Source organism: Chrysemys picta, chromosome 8, assembly GCF_011386835.1.
Source record: "Chrysemys picta bellii isolate R12L10 chromosome 8, ASM1138683v2, whole genome shotgun sequence".
Classification (NCBI taxonomy): Eukaryota; Metazoa; Chordata; order Testudines; family Emydidae; genus Chrysemys; species Chrysemys picta.
Window position 1 is genome coordinate 109,510,774 of NC_088798.1, and position 15,613 is coordinate 109,526,386.

At 59.6% G+C, this 15,613-nt stretch overlaps 1 protein-coding gene across 4 annotated transcripts in view; it reads right to left on the reverse strand.

Annotated features, from left to right (window-relative positions):
• The window catches only part of RNF44 (ring finger protein 44), a 33,469-nt gene that overhangs the window by 17,628 nt on the left and 228 nt on the right, over positions 1–15,613 (reverse strand). The window contains exon 1 of one of the 4 annotated variants that reach the window (XM_065555177.1): positions 929–4,368. The exons of 2 other annotated variants lie outside the window; for them this stretch is intronic. The gene's annotated coding sequence lies outside the window, so the exon portion shown is untranslated. Of the gene's footprint in view, positions 1–928; positions 4,369–15,613 lie in introns of those variants that run through there. One more of the 4 variants, XM_065555176.1, reaches the window with a different exon arrangement.

Genomic DNA, 15,613 nt, shown 5'->3' on the forward strand with positions numbered 1-15,613 from the left:
TCCCGCCCGTTTATTTACTCGGCTCCATCTGCTTGCAAGTGCCAGCTGTAACCTCTCCACTCCCGGGTAATCCCCCTGCACTTCGCTCGGCCCCACCGCCGCCGGCTCAGACACTGGGGGCCGCTGTTTGCAGGAGATGCTACACAAAGGGCCAGACTGTCCCTTCCACTGCTCAGGGAGGAGACTAGAAAAAAACAGGAACTCTCTGGGCTGGAGCTCTGCGGGCCCCGCACGGGGCCGGGGCCGCCCGCAGCCCCCACCTGGGCGCAGGAGACCAGAAGGGCCCAAGTGCCAAACACCCAAGGAAACACTCCCGGGGGGGGGGGGTCTCGCCTCCTGACACATGGAGCTGGGGGGGGGGACCCCAGGCACACCTCGCCCTGCGGATGGCCCAGGAAAGGAACCACACCGCGGAGGGAGGCAGGACTGGAAAGTCAAACTAAGTTTGGAGGTCACCGGACGCTGTACTTGGCCACCCCCCCCCGGGCCGAGCCTGTGCAGGAGCGCCCCCAGATCCCGGCACCTCCCTCGGGGCACGGGTCCCGGGTCCGCCCCCCGGCACGGCTGCTGCGATCGCTACCGAGCACGGGGTGGGGGGGGGTCACCCCGCGCTGGCGTTTCGGGGCGCCCCGGGGAGGGGGGGACCAGGCCCGGAGCGCCCCCCCCCGCGCGGAGCTGTGGCTTTAAGAGCAGCCCGAGCCCCGGCCATGTGCTCGCTGCCAAACAAAAGCAATAACAAAGGGAGCGCCCGGCGCGCGCCGCACGCGGGGACCCGGGGCCGAGCCCCGCCGCCCCCCCGCGCGCGCACGTGTCGCTCCGCCGCCCCGGGGCCCGCAGCGCGAGCAGCCCCCCCCCGCGCGCCGCCGGGGCAATGACCCCGGGGAGGGGCCCGGCCCGGGGCCGCCCCGCGCAGCCCGCCCGGCCCTACCTGCGCCTCGGTCCCGCGGCTTCGTCCGGCGGGCGCCCGGCCCGGCCCGGCCCCTGCGGCGGCTCCGCTCCGCCCCGGCCTCTGGCCCTTTAAGACCCGACGGGGAGCGGCGGCCGGGGCGTTTGATTCACAACATTCGGGGGCCGGGGGCGCGCGCGCGCGCTCCCGGGGCGGGGCACGTGACCGGGCGCGTCACACTCCACCGCCATCTTGCACGGTGGGGGCCGAGCCCCTCCCCCCACGCGGGGCACCCGGGTACGGCGTAACCAGGGGCAGCGGGTATCCTAGCAACTGTCGCCACGCAGCGCGGGATGGGACCTAGCAACCAAGGGCGCCGCGGGACCACCGGGCCCCCCGCGCCTCGGCCAGCAGCAGAACCGGCCCCGATCCTGGGCCAGAGCCAGCTTCTCCCTGGGATTCTGTCCCAGGCGGAGGGGAAGGGTTGGACCCTCTCCCTGCAGGGCTGGACACCCCACGGGCTGGGCCGGGCCCCAGCGCGCCCCGTTGAGTGGCACCCCGGGGAGCCCCCAGGACGGCGGGTTCCTGGGCGCCAGGGAGCTGCCAGGAGGAGGAACACTGTCCCAGCGTGACCCCGCCAGCACTCGGCCAGGCCTCTCTCTCCTACAAGATTTGCACGGCCTGGGCCTTGCACGAGGACACGCTGCCCTGGCGGGATGGAGCTGCACACTTTCTAGGGAGCGAGATGGAGGCAGTTCAGGTTATGGGCTACATTTGACATCATCTAATCATGTGTTTTCCTCAAAGATGAATCCCAAATAAATACTAGGCATTTTACAGTCCTTCCTGGTGAAAGCCAGAGACTCCACACATGCTCCAGCTCCTACTTAAATTCAAGAATCTCCCCATCTCACACCGGCACAAGCAACCAAGGGCAAGAGGGGAAAACGCCAAGACCCTGGCTAAGGCCGACACAGCCCTTTTCTTGCGCTGCACTAGTATTTAGACCCCTCACACAGTGAGCCAGTAATGGAGCTGCAGCTTTCACTGACGTTTTAAGGATGGCTTTAGGCAGAATATTCGACTTTTTTTTAATGTTTTTGTTCATTGTTTCTGCATCAGGCTTTTCAGCCAAAGCCAGCATGTTTTCATTTTAACCAGTCTGTCAGCTTTTTAGAATATAGTCATTTTTAAAAAATGAGTTCAGAGTACCTTGAGAACACACACATGCCCCTAAGACCCCCTGCCAATGTGTACTTTCACAACCATCTTTTCCTTTTAAGTTGTGTGAAAAAGCCACAAAAGGGGACCTGAGTGCATTGAAACTCATCATGCACCAAGTGCTGTTAAACACAAAGTAAACAAACGGTAAACAAATAAAATAAATCCCCCCTCTACTCTCTGGTGTCACTTGATACAATAGTTACAGATGCAGACAGAAGTGTTTGAACTGATGGGATCACTAACACTGACCCTTTACATTTTTTTTTTGGCAACAAAAGTCCAATTTGGCATTTGGAAAGGCTTATGGCTTTATATTGGAACAATGGGGGAGCACCCAACCCTAAAAACATACAGGAGTTGCACCAGAAGCAAACCGAGGAAGCCCTGCAATTTGTGCCTAGAGCCCAGCAGAGCACGCCAAGAGGCTGTGCTACTGACTGTCCACTGATCCTATGGAAACTCACTCAGCTGCTCTACGCGAGAGTCACACCGTAAGTACCAAATGCTGTGTCCAAACTAAACCTCCCTACTAATACAGAAGCATTTACTGGACACACAGAAAGCCCCAGTGAAGAAAGAGAGCCAGCTTACAGCTGTGATGCAATGGGAGGACTCTTCTCCAGTCATGAAAGCATCCCTGTAAAGTAGAACAAGGCAAAGGGTTTGTGGAGCTAGTGAATGGGTAGTGCCATCACTCTAAAAGAAACACTCCAAATGGTTACAACATTTTAACCAGTCAGGAACGCAGCAAGCGAATCAACACAGGCAGCCAGGTCGCTCCTGACATCACAATCCCATCAATACCGCACAGTCCAGAGTTCACTCGAGACGAGCTAGGTTTCAAAACCAGCCAAAATATTTGAGTGGTTCCAATTCCGGATGGAGACAAACTTACGAAAACCTGATGGAGACCACATACCTGAGACACCCCTGGGATCTCTGTCACCGGGCCCTGTCCGAGCCCCCTACGGCACATAGCCTCATTGCTCAGTATCCCCACCATCTCCATGCGTCATTCACACCACCTGAACCCCAGCGAACAGCATTCATGACAGACACACAGCTGGGTAGGGTCAGGGGACAGTTCAAGTATCATTACTCTTGGGGCAGGCGCCCCAAGAATCATACATAACGTTGCCCCTGCCAGCCATGCTACCTTCCAATCGGCAGTTTCAGTCTAAACTGGGTACATACTTGGGGAGCCAGAGAACATATGTTCCCACCCCTCCCAGGGGAGCTTCATTACTGAAGTGAATTTAGTGCTGATGGAAGGTACCCGAGCGGCAAAGGCCTCTAGCTGATCTCCAGGGCAAGTGCGAACAGCAGGCACGCAAGCTTTGCACGTATCCCCAACATACTGCTCCCTGCCCTGGAGGTCAAGGGAGGTCAGCCTCTGTGCTCCCACTCTATCCCTGGCCTCTGTGCCGAGGCTGCCACTTTGCAACAGGGAGATCTGTTCAGCAGGTAGTGGGGTCCGCAGCCTATTTCTCCTCTGACCCAGCAGATGATCAGAGGGCAGCAACTTTGGGTCAGTCCTGAGCTGGGCTAGGAGAAATTCCAACACCAGTCACAAGGGCCCCAGTCTCCTTCCCCAACCTTCTTTATTTAATCTGACCCACACCTTGCTGTGACTTGCCTCAAGACCCATCACTCCCACAGGCTGTGCTCACGACAGCACACGCAGCCCTTGGGAGCTCAGCGTGCAATTCCTACCATGCTGCGGCCGTGCATGCCGACGCTTCCTCCAAGGAGACGTCACAGGCACTCATTGGCTGCTTTGCAGCGTGAGTAAATACACAGCCCAGCCTCTCCCTGGTCACCTAAATCCAAACCTCCTCGAGTCCATCCTCTTTAAGACACCATCTGCTGTTGCAGACATGTGGCGCTTCTCATGACCCAGATATAGATCAGGTCCATAGTAGGATTAGATTGGGTGGGTTCAAGTGGCTCAGGGCATCTCCCTTAAGAATTCTTGTCCCTGAGCCTCCCCAAAGCCTCCTAGTTGCTAAGAATTTTTGTTCAGGCTCATTTTGGTTTCTTCTCCGGGGGGGGAGGAGGGGGGAGACCCTCAGCAGCCCACAGCCAGGCTCGGAAACTGCCCGTCCAGAAAGCAAACAAAGCGATCGGCTACCCAAGCCCATAAATCCTTCCAGGTATGCCTACACTGCACTTAAATACCCATGGCTGGCCCGTGTCACCTCACTCGGGATTGTGGCGCTTGGGTTAAGGGGTTGCTTAACTGTGGTGTAGACGTTCAAGCTCTTGGACCCTCCTGGGGTCCCTGAGCCCAAATGTCTACACTGCAGTGGAACAGCCCCTAGCCCCATGAGCCCAAGTCAGCTGACAAGGGCCAGCCACGAGTTCTTATCTGCAGTGTAGACGTAGTCCTAGAGCGCACGGGACAGAGATGTTCTTTCTAGCCCAAGCTCCAGGGGCTGCAGTAATGCAGCCATGCTTAGCTGCTCCAGGATAAGCCACTTGCCCCAGGTGCTCCCTCTCCACTCAGCTTGGTGCAGTGAACTTCCCTGACAGTACAGGCAGGACGCCTCGGCTTTGACTCCCACTCACCCCCAAACTGACAGCTGCAGCAGTACTCACAGGACACACATTAATATGAAGGAAAAAACCCACAAGCTCCCCCCCCACACACACAAACACACATTCTCTTTCTTCACTTGCCCCAAGGTCACCATATCCCTGTGGCCTGGGACTTCGTGTCCCCAGCAAGTCAGACACTGCAGCAGCCAGCTCTGACCTGGGTACTCGCACAGCAAGGGGAACCCCTTGTTCTCCAAATCCCCCCCAGCCATGTTTCAGGAGGGTCCATGCATGCAGGGCCACAGAGCCATTCTGCTTCTGCCGACAGATTTTTATTTGATTTGAACATACCACGGACCATGCTGCCCCGAGATCGCTCCGGCAAACAACTCCCCTTCCCAGTGTCTGCGAAGGGCTGGGAGAGGTCTCCTCCCCCCTTGCCACGAGAGGGCTTCACATCACAGCAACCCTCTTCCTAGGGGATTCCCTACCCCATGCAGCCCGAGGCTGTTCTCATTTGCGCCAGCCTCTGAAGCAGCCCAGCACCACGCAAGGTGGCATAACACCCCCTTTGTTACCCTCCCCCTGCCAAGGAGGCACAGCACAGAATCGAGCCCCATTGCCATGTTCTAGAGCAGTGGTTTTCAAACTGCGGGTCGTGACCCAGTACCGGGTCGCGGAATGTCAGGCACTGGGTCAGTACTGCTGAGCGGGCCGTTAAAAGTCCCGTCGGCAGTGTTACCCGTCTAAGGCAGGCTAGTGCCCAGGGCCGGCTCCAGGCACCAGCACAGCAAGCAGGTGCTTGGGGCGGCCAAGGGGAAGGGGCGGCACATTGGGCTCTTCCCTCTGAGAGGGACCGAGGGACCCGCCGCCGAAGGACCTGCCACCGAAGTGCCGCCGAAGAAGAAAGCGGCGCGGTGGAGCTGCCGCCGAAGTGCCGCCGATCGCAGCTTGCTTTTTTTTTTCCTCCCGCTGCTTGGGGCGGCAAAAACCCCTGGAGCTGGGCCTGCTAGTGCCTACCTGTTCTGAAACCACGCTGCGCCCCGGAAGCAGCCAGCAGCAGGTCCGGCTCCTAGGCGGGGAGACCACGGGGCTCCGCGCACCGGCTCTGCACTCCCATTGGCCTGCAGGCGAGAGCTGCGTGGAGCCAACTGCATGCCTCCGCCTGGGAGCCAGACCTGCTGCTGGCCGCTTCTGGGGTACAGCATGATCCGCAGTGCCAGGACAGGCAGGAAGCCTGTCTCTGCACCCTGGCTGCGCCGCTGACCAGGAGCCACCAGAGATAAGCCCATGCCCCAATCCCCTGCCCCCAGCCCCTTCCTGCACCCCAAACCTGTCATCCCCAGCCCAGAGCCCTGACCCTCTCCCACACAACTCCCTGACCCAGACCAGAACTCCCTCCCACACCCTGAATCCCTCATTCCCAGCCCCACCCTACAGCCCTCACCCCCATACCCCAACCCTCTGCCCCAGCCCTGAGCCCCTCCCACTCCCAAAACCCTCATCCCCAGCTCCACTGGGTCGCGGGCATCAACAATTTTCTTCAACTGGGTCCCAGAAAAAAGTTTGAAAACCACTGCTCTCGAGTTGTGTGTGTCCATGTACCCTCCCTTTGACTCTAGCCTGGACATTAACCCCCAGACATCAGAAGGGACAGAATGCTTTTCCCTATCACCCCCTCTGGGCGCTTCAGAGTGAGCGGCTTTGGGGCAAAGAGCTGCATCTCAGACCCCGCTCACAACAGAGTCCCCAGGACAGTTTCACCGGCTGGACTAGACTGTACACATCCGTCTGGCTCTCACCGCGTTTGCAAGGCAGCCGTGGGCTAGTGCCTAGGAAGTAAAGTGAAGCTCAGAAACCTGGTCTCACTGCTCAAGCAGAGAAACTCCAGGAGTGAGAACTGCATCAGTGGTGAAAAGTAATTTTGTTACAAGTGGAAACACTACGTAGCCACCTAGGGCGCTAGAAACAAAGTGAGGAAGTTGGTTTGGGTTTTTTTTAAGCATGGAGCCTTTCCTTTGACTCTGTCCCTTTAAAGGGATACGGACAACTGGAAATCTAATCATTTCCAAAAACGAGCTGACAGTAGTTCCACTGAAGACACCCGCCTGACAGGATCTGGGATTTTCAGAGACTACTTCTCCTTTTGCCCCCAAATTTCATTTGCACTTTGCTGAGAGCGCCGCACACGAACAGCCGGCTCTAAGGGACACATGATCACATTCGGCACAAAGTGCTGTCACACGCACCCAGGAACCTCCCAGACACAGCAGAGAAGTAGGGTTGTCCCTGGGCTCCATTACAGCCCCCTCAGGTATTGTCTGCACCAGTAACAGAGCCCCTTTTGCAAGCGCTGCTGCACAGCTGGTAACAGATACACTCAGGGCACCGGAGCCGTCCAGCCCCAGTTACAGCTCCTGCCAAAGGACCTCAATTGTTAGCCACGTTCCCCGCAGCGCTGCCAGCAAGAGCAAAGCACTTCAGATGCTCCGAGCCAAAAGCAAACAGACAGCTAGCCAGATCCAGGATGGCAAGGAAAACATATGTGCTGGAGGCAGGGGGCAGAGGTGGGCTGGCACAGAGGTCCTGGCTGCAATGCATAATGCAGATCAGGGTTTGGTTCCTCATTTCCCTCAGCTGGTCGGTCTCTGTCTCTCATCCAGGTCACCACGATGCAGGGCTTCAAGCAGCGCTCGCTGCGACGAGCACATCCTGCAGCTTGGGCCCACCCCCCACGTATCCGAGTCAAAAGTTCACACAGCGTTTTACTGCTGTGAGCTCTGCATCACTCAGAGAGATTCTGTCCCTCCTTGCTGGTCACTGAGCTCCAGGAAACGACACCTGTGCAAACCCACCAAGGGCCCCAGGCGCGAGAGGGAGGCAGGGCTTGGACTGCAGATGCTTTACTCATCAGGACAGCGCACACGGTGGAAAGAGTCCGGACTGAGTTTGCAGGGCTGGCAGTTCGCAAAATCTGCCCTGGTGAACTGAGTATATTTGCTTTAGAAATCGTTAGCACCCAACCATGGAACCCCGCTCCCATCCTCCCTCCATCTGAGACAGGCGCTTTGCGGAGCAGGACACGCCGTGAGGCGAGCCCTGCGGAGTCTGAGCTGCCATGCCTGGGCCACTGCTGTAGAACAGAGTCTGTGGGTGGCAGATGTCACCGCGGGTCTGCGCAGGGCGAATACCTTGCGCATTGAGCGCGCTACGCGGATGTGGGCGTTTTCTTTCGAAAAAAACTGAACATTCCAAATTAGAGCAACACCTAATCCCGCCCCTCCCCTGGCCCCCCCAAAACCCACCTCACACACTTTTCAAAGCACAGAAATGCTAAGGCAGGGTGCCTTGGGTGACCCCCTCATTTCCTGGCATGGCCCCTCCCTGAGGGGAGACAGCAACTCACAACCAGCCTCATTCCCCAAACACAAGACAGCTGCGGATTCCCACTGCCGCAGCGTGCACTCCGGCCCACGAGGCCCTAGAGACCCAGGCCTTTGCCAGCTCCAGAACCACGGGCAACAATTCACCTCTCCTCAAAGAAATAACGCACGCCAACTGGCACACAGCTAGCGGGTCTCTGGGCAAGGCGGGGTCCCGTGAGCGTGACTGGTGACAGCGTTACCATGTGTATTGGACAGACGTGTCTAAATGCTCCCATGTGCGAGACTCCACCCAAACGGCACAGGAACACTGTCTTCTCCACATTGCCGGGCGCCCTGAGGCCAGCTCAGCAGCAGAGATCGGGCGTTTGAGTCCAGCCAGCCAAGGGGCAAAACCGCCGTTTTAGGAAACCCCTTTCTTCCCCTTTATTGGAAAAGTCAGAACTGCACTTTTCTAGAGCCCGGCTAGCTCAACTGCACTGGGCTGCTTTTCCTTCCCACCCTAGCCAGCCCTGGTGGGCCAAGGACTTGGGCAGATCAGTCACATCCTAGGTGAATTAGGGGCACGTCCTGTATTGGCTTTTTCCGCCTTAATCACAACGCCGCTCCCACAGCCGCCATGCGCTGCCCAGAACAGCCCACCAGCGCCATGCACCTGCAGGAAGAGCCCTCCCCCTACCTGGCCAGCACTGCTGCATTCCTCCACCAGGGGTCATTCAATTCCCCCTAAACTCTCTTCCATTTCAAACAAAACTCCTTCACCCCCATTCCATTAGCTGGCTCTGGGCTCCCAGCCCAATCAGTCCCCCAGCACAGAGCTCATGGCCCACCCGGGCAAAGCTACACCCGCCCCTCACAGAAGTAGCAACAGCCACTGCACAAATCAAGGGGGATTTTAAAAGTCTCTTTCCCCTTTATTTGTTCCATGTGCTCCATGCCTGGGAGCCATAAACCAGGGCAGTCAGCGGCAGCAGGTTTTACTGCTCCAGGGACCAGCGCTGCTTTGCAAGTCAGATGTAGTGGCTGCTGTGAGCCGAGGACACACCGTTTACGCTCCAACGCAGGGCGCAGCAGCACAAACACCACCCAGCACTCGCACGGGGGCCGGCCAGCCGGGCCCTGGAGCGCTGAAGGGCACTGCTGGGGAATGCTTATTCCCGCCAGGTGACCAGGGCTGGCTGGCTCGACCAGAGGCTGCTGCTAAAGCCCACTGCAAACACCAGGTGGGGAATCTAGGCACCAGCCCAAGGCTGCCCTGGGTAGGGAAGGCCCCCACCTGCCTCAGCGAATGCTGCTCTAACCTCATTGTGCAAGAAACGGAAGGGACTCAGCTTGCAAACCTAAGAGCACAGCTGCACCACTTCCTGCTGTTCCCCCAAGCTCTGCGTCTGCCCTGCCGTGTGAGGCCTCTCCCTGCGTGAGCATGCCGCTCAGCTCGCCGGAACCGCACTCACCGCTCCCTGGAAACTCTCCTTTATACAGCCGGGGCCTTCCTGGCTCCCGCCAGCAGGTGGAGCAGAGACCGGAGTGGAGACAGCCCCATGGAAAGGCTTCAGCTCTGCTGGACTTGAGCGCGGGCGCTCTCAATGGTGGAGAACAGCTCAGAGCTCCGAACGGCTTCACACTGTCCACGGGCCTTAGGGGCTGCAGGCTCCGGGCACGTCTGGGGGACAGGCACTGTCCCAGTCACCTGTCCCACCAGGCTGGTGGGTAGCCAATTCCTGTGGGACCCCAGGACAGCTGCCCAGCGGACAGAGGAGGTGCTGCATGCACCCCCTCTGGGTACCGCCTCCTCTTTCTCAGGCTGCAGAGGCCTTTTCCCTCACAATCCCAAAGCCACCGTGACTGGCGAGATGGCCCAAAGGAAACCATGCCACCGCCCACTTCCCACCCAGCCCCAAGCACTCAGAGCAGCGCCAGCATCCAGAGCGGCGGCTTCCACTCAGCCCACAAACCCGCCCGACTCTGTTTTCTCCGCTCCCTTGGCTCCCGACTGACTTCACTTCCCCCAGACCAGCAGCCCTTCCATTCAGTCCGTTCCAACGGGAGACCTCTGTGGTTTTGCTGAGCACTAGCTCCGAGTTCTCCGTGTGGCCTTCCTGACACCAGCCCCAGCCACCGCACTGCACCACCTGCAAGATCCGGGCACAAGCTCCTGGGGAGCAAAAGTGCGTCATCGGTATTCAGAGGCTGCCCATGTGTAGGGTTGCCAATCCTCCAGGATTGTCCTGGAGTCTCCTGGAATGAAAGATTCATCTTGAATTAAGGATTAGATCATGTAACGAAACCTCCAGGAATACGTCCAACCAAAACTGACAACCCTACCCACGTGCTTTGGGGCAGTAACAAAATAAGAGACCCAGGGGTTTCTGCCTTGGGGTCGGCCCAGCCCTGCAGTTTCTAGTTCCATGCCCTGGTGCTTTGCTCTGACCAGATGCAGAACGTCCAAACAAGGGAATCAGGGGTGGGGCCAGGCGCCCTTCAACCAAACAGCTGCCAGCCACGGAAGCCCCAAAGAGCTCACTGGCCCGTGTCACCTTCGCGCTCCATTCAAACTGCAGAGATTGCCAGAGGGCCAATCAGAGCCAATCCTGGCAGTGCTCTGTGCCAGGTGGGCACCCGGCCACTGGGACCTTCTCATTTCACATCGGTCCCCAAGTGGGTGGGGATCACCACCGGTCACTGCTGCTCTGGGCTGGATTCGGGTTAGGGGAGAAAGGCTCCCTGTCCCGTCACCAGTGCCCCCAGCAGGACAGCTCCCCCAGGAGGGGAACAAGTCGCTCCCAGGAACCTCCCGCCTGCACCGTGACCTCCTGGACTCACCCCAGGAGAGACTCCTGCACTGATCCCACCGGAAGCGCCGCCTGAGGGCCTGCGCTCCCCTTGGAAAAACGATTCAAAGCGGGGCCAGAATTCATCTAAAAGCCCAAATCCCCCCCCAAGAGACTCGGCTTCCCACGGCCAGGCTGCAAAGCAAACACCCAAAGGTGACAAACAAAGGCACCTCAACCAGCTCGCTGCATTAGTCGTATTTTTAGACACAGCTATGAAGCCGGTCTTATTATTTTCATTGCAATGTGCATAATTACCCACAAAGCACTGCAGTGGCATAAGAAACCAGCTCGCTCTCCCTCTGACGAGAGCTAGTAAAGGGCAGGCCTGCATCCATGCCGTGCTCCTATTATCCTGGGAAGGAGGGGCTGGGGAAACTGAGGGGTGCGGAGCACGTGCAGAGTGTGAATCACAGGGACCAAGAGTTGCTCCTCTCGAGGGAGCCTGGGGGGAGGGTGTCCTGAAACCCGGGATGAGGTGCCACCGTTCAACCTGAGAGACGGACACCCTGAGGCGACTCAAAGGACAGGGGTAGTTTGACCTCCTCCTCGTCTCTTGGGTCAGTCAGTGCTTGTGGGCCGCCCAGGGCGGGCTGGGAGGGGGAGCGCCGTGCATGGGGGCAGCAGGCACACAGACAGGAGTGAGAGAAGGGAGCGTCAGGCAGCAAGGTTGGCATCGTTACCACAGCAACTTGGGACACACCAGAGACAGGACCCAGGAGGTGGCCATGGAGGTGTGGACGACGGGTCAAAGGGGCTATGGGAGCCGCCCCAGCCCGTCGCATTAGCAGCGCTGGCTTTGGGCAGACTGCAGGGAGAGCCAGGACGCCAGAGAGCGCAGCGGGTCCTAACCAGCATTTCAGCTGCCAGAGCGGAGAGGAAGAGTCGGGTTCTCAGGATGTGACGGAGAAAGGAGCCGGGGAGCGTGACCATTACTTCAGCCTGCGGAGGGCAGCGCTGCCCACAACAGAGGGGACAGGGCAGAGCGGTTGGCAAGAACAACACAGCGCTTCTGCTTTGGCACCGTTTAGCTCACGCTGGTGACCAAGTTTAGCCAGCGGAATTTCCACTTCTAGAAAAAAAACAGCCAGAACCATTTACTCTGCACAGGGCCTGGGCCAGGGCCGCTCGAATCCAGTGCTCATTGACCAGGCCTTTAAACCGCCGTTAGCCTGGTATTTAATAAGCTAATGACCTACAGAGACCACTTCTCTCTCCTCGCCCCCCATGAGTCCCTAGGGGCGAACAGGGCTTTTCAGAAACCCCAGGACAGCGCATACAAGTAATCAGAGAATTATGGATGGCTGCTGGCTGCGAAGTGGGTTATGTGCCCTGGCAGGCTAGAGAACAATTGCCAGGCGGTTTTTCTATTGCTTTCCATGTATTTCTTTGTGAGCTTCACTGCTAGTGGCAACGCTTGCCAGGCGCTTAGCACCAAGATCTCCCCCCGCTTCCCCTCCATCACGTCTGCTCCTTCTCCATTTGAAGAAACATTTTCCTGGGGTTTGAGTGGAGCTGAAAATTAGTAAATTCAGTCGAGAGAGCAAGTCCCCCCAGCTCTGGGTAAGAGCTCTGAGCTGACTGCTCCAGTTGAACCAGAGGAGGGAGCTCTGTGTTTTAGTAGGTCCTGTACAAAGTGTCCTTCTAATTCCTCAGGGACAGACTAGCCGGGGGGAGGAGGGGATTCGAAAGTCTGGAGACTCTTCCATCAGATGAGAACCAGTTTTAAAAGCTGGAGCTGAACTGGGTGTCACTCTAACCCACCTGCCCCCGTAGGGAATGGCCAGGCTGCCTTGAGCCTACAGAAGGGGGGCGTACGGCAGGTGGGCAGTCCTGTTGCCTAGCAGGGTAACCAGGCGAATAGGCAAACACGGCTGAGCAGCGTGACGGAGGCTATCGAAGAACAGATCTGTAACTGGAAACATAGCCCCTCTCGCACAGAGAACCCTTTCAAGTAAAACAAGTCTGACGCGTGCATCCTATTCAACTCTGCTACCCAGCCTTGGGAGATCTCAGGTGCAGGGTTTCCAGTGGCCTACAGTCAGCAGTTCACCGTACCCTGCCCTAGCACAGGCTTTGTCAGGAGCTGTACGGAACATTGTAGCTACTTCTCCCAGGAGCCTGGCTTAAGAGATGACGTCATACAGGAATGAATAAAGTCCAACTTAGGTCTACAATGCAGAGCTGCCGCCTGATGAGACTAAATCCCTACATGCAACGTGCCTATGGAGATGCAGGCCAGCCCTCTCGGAGCAAGGTTTTGCGCTCTGGTCCCAGGGCCTGCACATTACAGCAGAAGACGGCTACGACCGGGCACCATGCAAGCTGCCAACACTGCCCGCCCCTGGCTGGGCAGAGTTTGGGACCCCTGTGCCATATCCAACGCCCCCCACCCCCCTCCGCCCCAATGACCCCACAGAGCTTCCTGTACGCAGGGCAGCACAGAGAGCCAAAGACGCCTTGACATCCACTAGGGACCTTGTGATGCCAGGACAAAACCTGAAGTCAGAACCTTCCCCTGCACCCCTCAGAATCCCAAAGCTGCGGCCCCGAGAACTCGTGAGCAAGACCGACTGGTCCCAACGTCTAGGCGGAGCACAAGGCAAGGACTGAACAAGGAGCCGAGCTGGGCAGCCCCCCCCAAGGGGAGACACGAGAGGAAATGTGTTTAAAGAGGCAAAGCAGGGCTGTGCTGGCCCACGGTGCCAGGCCAGCAATCCAGGGCAAGGGCCATGTGTCACTAGACGCTTGTGCAGCTCCAGTTCACGGGGACTGCGATCTGGGTCGGGCCCTCTGGGGCTGCTGCCGTACAAACACCTGATGATAATTCCACCTCCTTCGATCCCAACACGCCAGCTCTAGCTGCCAGCCCCAGAATCACCAGCAGGCCCCAGTGGCCTGGGTCAGAAGCCCTGCCCCAGGAGCCACCGGCTAGCAGCCCTGGTCCAACAGCCTGCAGCTGGGGCATGCAGCAAGACTCAGCAGATAGTCCAGGCTGGCTACAGTACATGGGAGCAAGAGCACTTGGGCTAGCTTAGCCTGCCATGTGGCTAGTTACCACCTCCCATCTGCCAGCCAGAGGCTTCTTCCCCTTTACAGGGGACCCAAGTAACCGGCCTCCACAGAGAGAGAGAGTAACCCCAGCCCCAGGCACTGCCTCCCCCCGGCCCCCTTGCCCTGCTGCCCTGGGCGCTGCCTACACCCAGACTCTCCCCCTGCAGCCCCTTTGCGCTATACCCTGATCTGAACAAAGCCACCCCCCAGAGACCCTGCCCCAACTTCACTCAACCCTGCACCGCAGCCCTGCGGGGGTTGAACTGGCCTGCCCGGGAGCACCTTTCCCCACATCCCAGACGGCAGGAGAGAGAGAAACCCACTGATCCACTTTAACCCCAAATCCCCCCACACACAACATCCCCTTCCTGCCCTCCACACCCACCACCACGGGCTCTGCCTGTCTGCAGCTGGGCCTGGACAACGGGATGGATCATTCGATAATCGCCCTGTTCTGTTCATCCCCTCTGGGGCATCCGGCCCCAGCCACTGTCAGAGACAGGACACGGGGCTGGATGGGCCATTGCTCTGACCCAGTGTGGCCGTTCTTATGGTCTGACTCCCCCGGCCCATCCCCCCTGCACCGGGCTGTGTGCGCCTATCCCCCGCCCCGGCCCATCCACCCTGCACTGGGCTGTGTGTGCGCCTACCCCCCGACCCAGCCCATCCACCCTGCACTGGGCTGTGTGTGCGCCTACCCGCCCCGGCCCATCCCCCCTGCACCGGGCTGTGGGTGCACCTACCCCCCCAGCCCACACCCCCTGCACCGGGCTGTGTGTGCACCTACCTACCCACCCACCCCCGGCCCATCCCCCCTGCACTGGGCTGTGTGCACCTACCCCCCGCCCCAGCCCACACCCCCTGCACCGGGCTGTGTGTGCACCTACCCACCCCCCGCCCCAGCCCACACCCCCTGCACCGGGCTGTGTGTGCACCTACCCACCCCCCGCCCCAGCCCACACCCCCTGCACCGGGCTGTGTGTGCACCTACCCGCCCCCCCCAGCCCACACCCCCTGCACCGGGCTGTGTGTGCGCCTACCCGCCCCCCCCAGCCCACACCCCCTGCACCGGGCTGTGTGTGCGCCTACCCGCCCCCCCCAGCCCACACCCCCTGCACCGGGCTGTGTGTGCACCTACCCACCCCCCGCCCCAGCCCACACCCCCTGCACCGGGCTGTGTGTGCACCTACCCCCCCAGCCCACACCCCCTGCACCGGGCTGTGTGTGCACCTCCCCCCCCCCAGCCCACACCCCCTGCACCGGGCTGTGTGTGCACCTACCCCCCCAGCCCACACCCCCTGCACCGGGCTGTGTGTGCACCTCCCCCCCCCCAGCCCACACCCCCTGCACCGGGCTGTGTGTGCACCTACCCCCCCAGCCCACACCCCCTGCACCGGGCTGTGTGTGCACCTACCTACCCACCCACCCCCGGCCCATCCCCCCTGCACTGGGCTGTGTGTGCACCTACCCACCCCCGGCCCATCCCCCCTGCACTGGGCTGTGTGTGCACCTACCCACCCCCGGCCCATCCCCCCTGCACCGGGCTGTGTGTGCACCTACCCACCCCCGGCCCATCCCCCCTGCACCGGGCTGTGTGAGCACCTCCCCCCCCCGGCCCACACCCCCTGCAGCGGGCTGTGTGTGCACTACCCCCCCCCCCTGCACCGGGCTGTGTGAGCACCTCCCCCGCCGCCCCG